Below are 6,000 nucleotides of genomic sequence, written 5' to 3' on the forward strand. Positions count from 1 at the left end.
TGTTAGGACTACTCGATTAAGAGATTTACTCTGTATCACTTTTTAGAATGATTCACCACCTGGTCTTCGGTTAACACCTTTCTGCTTAATATTAGATCTCCTCTTTGTTGGTTGTTTCTTGATCCTTTTGATCAAATCTATCCTTTCTAAACCTCTCACTAGTTGTCTCTGTTCCTCTTAGACTGATTCTGCTTTCCATAACTCTTTCATAGCCATCATAGCCACCATGAATGTCTTCTCCACTCTTACCATTAGTATCCTCACACATTGATAAACTTCTTAGGGTTTAGCTTTCTTAAATAAACATTAGTGGAGATGGATTAGATCACAATCAACAATTTTGATTGATCCTTATTATCGCCTAATGCTTCCCTTAATCTGATTGGTTGCATGTATTGCATAGGGATTCATAATATGATTCCATACTTATCTCTTATAATTGTAAATTCATGATTATGTTAGCCAAAATTGGTTTACATAGAAGTTTGTGCCACAACAAACATCTATGTCATTCATTGTTCACTCAACATCAATAGGCTTTGATGCTCAACCATTACTGTGCTCTGAGTGTTATAACTCCTCTTCTATAGAGCTCGACACTTATTGTTATTTGACACCTGAATCACTTGGCATGTATAGACTGCTTAGCAGTGGAGTGACTCGGCACATACTATCTTCTTGGCGCATACTAGTGCTCAACATTGACTAATCATATTGCATGCCATAAATTGTCTGGACACTTATGCTCAACATGCTTTGATCACTCAACTTGCACTAATTTCTCGGCTTGCTCTAATCACTTGACATGCACTATGAACTCAACTTGCACTATTCTTTGCTAAGTAATGACTAAGTGTTTTGTCACTATAATGTCAAAACCAAAATTAGATTAACATATTTCAGATATGAACTAAGTAGATCTTAAGATTTGATACCATGGTCTAATTATTTGTGCAAAGACACATATTTGTGAATCATTTTAAAGCACAACACCTATAAACATGGAGATAAAGCAAAAAAATGCTCAATAACCTTATAATTATATATATTGATACACAAAGATTAATTGTTATAATGAAAGAATTAATCCTTGTAAAAATTGTGAATGAAAACCCAGTACAAATTTTAAAGGAAGATTAAATTAGCTAAAGTAATTCTTCTCATCATTGTGTACATGTTTAACATAAGCTATTATAAACCTAATTAGAATAAAAATTCAAAAGTACCTAAGTTTGGCCTAGATAATTTTTTTAATGAGAAACTAATTAGACAATGTTCTAATTACTCCAACTGAAGAAAACCTCTCAAATTTATAATAGTGGAACAATGAATGAGGATATGAATGTCTAGGGCAATTGGAAATCGAGTGGAAATTGTTATAACATCCAGAGGGGAATAACAATAATACACTCCAAAATAAAAGAAGAAGGTGAGATAAGTGCATCAAAAATATAAGCGGAGGAGGGGAAATTTCCCTACCAAAAACAAGAGACTCAAGAGCCTCTAAATTAGAAATTGATTCATCGATTACAAAAGTCATCATGAACACAAATTTTCCGCTAAGAAGAAGACATTGAGAGTTTAAGGCAATGAAAAAAATAAGTTGAATGACTTGTGGAAAAACAATGTTTATAACTAAATGGATTGCCCGTATAATATGGAGATTGGACCAAACTATGATCCAGCACTTGGGTTGGTGCAAGAATTTGGGACCCCAAAAAATGCAAAAAGTGGTTTTTATTCTTCTAATTTTAAAATTGTCATATTTAGTCTAAAAAACTGAGCACTCGTCAATTAGATATTTAGCACTCATCAATTAGATATTTAAAATATCTAATAATATATACTGTGGTACTTTGAGTCTAGATTTCAAATATATAATTTATTCCAATACCTTGATGATCCTAACTCATGATTTAAACCCAATCATGTACACATTTCAATCAACATTCTTCTAAGTTTGAAATTTCTAGGGCTTAACTTCTCGCACTTGTGAACTTTGTTTCTATTAGAATCTAGGTTTAGATATATTTGGGATATAACCAAAAGTGGCCAAAAGGTGGTACACGAGTGAAGTTTTTAGTAGCATTATCTATCTTAACAAGTTGATCCATTAAATTACCAATAGCCTAATTGCTAGGTTGTCATGAAAATTAAAGGGGTGCACAAGACAAGTGAGCCCAAATAGGAATTACTTACAAGATTCAATAAGTAAGGGGATTAAAGAAGAGATCCCATAGTTCTAGCAAAAAAGGCACGATCCTCCCAAAACCAAGAGTGAACATCAAAGACAATATCTTAATTTCCAATAAAATAAAATAAACAACATAAAAAATCTCTCGGCACAAGGCTAAATTTTGATTTTACCCATTGTTATATAGAACAACATTGCTAAAATATCTAAGTATTAAGATCTTTGAGTTTGGAGCATAGTTAATCAAATATGTAAATGAAACCCTTACGAGAGAAAAGATAAAAAATAGCTTTAAAAACCTCTAGTCTCCCATAAAGAACATCATAAGGGAGACAAAGCACAATGAATCATGAGCTTCCCAACAAAAAAGAGAGCATGAGAAGCGTCAAAAAGAGATATGTATCAAGAGGAGCCTATAATGAATCCTCCTCTACAAACATCTACAAAATTTGCATATTTAAGGGAGACACTATCATAAGAAGCAACAATGACACACCCACCATAAACAATAAAAATACCCAAAATACAACACTCTTACTGCATGAAAAAACCTAAAAGATGACATAGAAACAATTAATACGAGCAAATGGATGAATAATATGAGACACAACAATAACAGAAGAAACACCTAATATAACATCCCCATGATAGACAAAATGTCAACAATATAAAGGAGTGCAACCACCAAAGAACCATAGATCTCTATGACAAACAATGCATTGGTGGAAGAACAAGCTTCGCATATTAATAAAAATTACAAATAAGTCAATGTTAAAGTAATGGTGTTAGTTATGTTTTGTATTTTCAAAATGTTTAGTTACTAGAAGGATTTTTTTTTGCTAGTTGTTGACTAATTACTATGGGATACAATTTTAAGTATATTGATAAGTAGGTGACATTTTCACAAGAAGTTAAATTGTGATATTACCACCAATATAAATTGTGTAGTTTTCAAATCAAACATATTGACCCATGTTTCATGAGTAGTGGTTCATGATAACCCATCTCTGTTGAGAATGAGTGAAACACATAACAATCATGCATTTAGGAAATGACCATCGAGGTGAAGCATTGGGCCTACCGAAGAGGTCACTTATCCTAATACTACTCCAACTAATGTGCATCTAACTGTAGAGTTTCCTCCAAGGTTAAAACCACTTTGCCTGCTACCTCATTTTCCATACCTTTGAAGCAAGTTTGTGCCTTGTGACCCATTCATTAGCCACTTTCGCTCATCAATGAATAAGTAGGGGATATTTTCCACAACAATTCACACTGTGATATTGCTATTAGAATTCTATTACATAGTTTTCAAGACAAACTCATTGACCTGTGTGTCATGTAGTGATTCATAAAAACCCATTCCTTGTGATAATGAAAGAAGCACTAAGCACTCATTGTATCCAGTCAATACTCACTAAGGTGAACTCTTGGGTCTTTACAAGAGGTCACCATCCTAATACTATTCCAACTAAAGTGATATTAACTACGTAGCTTTAGCCAAAGTTAAGCCATTTAGCTCACTTCCCCATTTGTAGAACCTTCAACCATGTTGTGACTTGCAAATCATTCATTATAGAGCCTCTTTAGCTCATTAATTGACAAGTAGGATATATTTTTCCACAAGTCAATTTGTGATATTGCTATTAAGATTATATTACATAATATTTACATCAAACTCATTGACCCATGTTTCAAGAGTAGTTGTCCACATGAAACCATGTCTCTCACGAAAATGAATACAAAACTTAGCACCCATTGCACCTAGGTGATGCTCATAGAGGTGTTGAATCAAGCCTTCAAGGGGGTCACCCATCCTAGTGTTACTCTAACTAAAGCATACTTAACTATGGAGTTTTCTTGAAGGCCAAGCCCACTTAACTTGCCAACCCCTTTGCAAAACCTTGCTACTCATTGTTAGTAATTATCAAGAATTATTTAGTTGTATTTTTAATCTATTTTTCTCCCTTATTATTGACAAAGTCACACACACACACGCGCGCGTGTGCGCGCGCATGCTCACGCACGCACGCACATGCAATGAGAAGTGACTAAAATAATAAATTTTTAAAATGTTAAATTGTAATTTCAAAATGGAAGATGACTAACATATCAGCTATCACAAATGGAGATCAAGTAAGAAAAAAATGGCCAATAGCCTTATAATTGTATATATTGACACACAAATTAATAATTGCAATTAAAGAATGAATTCCTGTAAGAAGGGTGAACAAAAACATAGATATAAATTCTAAAGGAACATTAAGTTAGCTAAAGCCATTCTTCTCATCATATTGTACAAGTTAAACATAAGCTATTAATAAACTAATATAATAAAATTTCAAAAGTACCTAAGTTTGGCTTAGATGGATAAATTAATGAGAAACTAATTATAAAAGTGATTAGATTATGTTCTAATTGCTCTAATAGGGGAAAACCTCTCAAATTTACAACATTGGAACAATGAGTGAGGATGTGAATGTCTAATTTATGAGATCAAAAGTTGAGTGGAAATTGCCACACCATCTAGAGGGGCACAATGATACCACACTCCAAAATAAAACAAGAAGACAAAATAAGCATATCAAGTAGGATAAATGGAGGAGGGGAAATTTCCCCACCAAAAATAGGAGACTCGAGAGCCTCTAAATTAGAATTTGATTCATTGATTACAAAGTCTTCATGAACATCATCTTTCAACTAAGAGGAATACATTGAGAGTTTAAGGCAAGGACAACAAAAAGTTGAATGACTTATGGAAAAACAATGTTTGTAACTAAAAGGAATGCCCTTATAATCTAGAGATTGGACCCAAGCACAATCCAACAGTTGGGTTAGTGCAAGAATTTAGGCTCCTCAAAAATGCAAACGTGGTTTTTATTCTTCTAAATTTAAAATTGTCATAACTAGTATGAAAACTTGAGCACTCAACAATCAAATCTTTAAAATGTTTAATAATATAAAATGTAGTACTTTGAGTCTAGTTTACAAATATGTAATTTGTTCCAATACCTTGATGATCTTGATCAGCTCATGTTTTAAACCTAACCATGTTGTTGACATTAAGGTCAAATCATTTGTCAATTAGTGACTTAACACTTAGTCAATTGTTTACATTGCTACCAAACTCCATATGCAAAAGGAATAGTCTCCCAAGCTAAGAAGAGTTTACCAAGCTCCAAAAGAAGATATCAGTTGCTACCGAGCTCTTCAGTGTAAGCAATGAAGAATGTAGTGTTAACCAAGCTCTATAATGTCAATCGAGCTTATCAGTGTCTACCAAGCTACAGTGTGTTAATGAAGTAGAATGTTAACAAAGTAGAATTAAGGTAGTGTTGACCAAGCTTCGGTGTCAACTGAGTCTACCAAGTTCTTTAGTATTTGCCAAGTCACTTAATGCTAACCGAGTTTCTGCTACTCCAAGGTGATCAATTTGGACCAAGCATCAGTGTCAAATGAATGCCAGATTTTGTCAAGTTGACAGTGTTGCTGAGTGTCAAAATATCATCGAGTGGACTTCAGAACCCGAGTTACAATAGTAAGCTGACTTAGTGAAGATTGTTTTAATTAGGTATTGTAGCCAACTCCAAAAGGTAATTTATTGGATTGGTATCTATGTAATACATCTTATCATATCCAAAGCATCACAGTGAATCAAACAAGAAGTAGTATGAGTGTGAATTAAGAAGGCTACAAGAAGTATAAGGAAAAGTAGAGTCTTATCTATCATAGTCAAGTGATCATTGTATTTCAAAGTAATCTCATTCAACGAACCAAGTTGTAGATCAGAGATTAGCCACTGATTC

This window comes from Cupressus sempervirens, chromosome 11 (genome assembly GCF_028749045.1).
Source record: "Cupressus sempervirens isolate cs-2001-9-10 chromosome 11, ASM2874904v1, whole genome shotgun sequence".
NCBI lineage: Eukaryota > Viridiplantae > Streptophyta > Pinopsida > Cupressales > Cupressaceae > Cupressus > Cupressus sempervirens.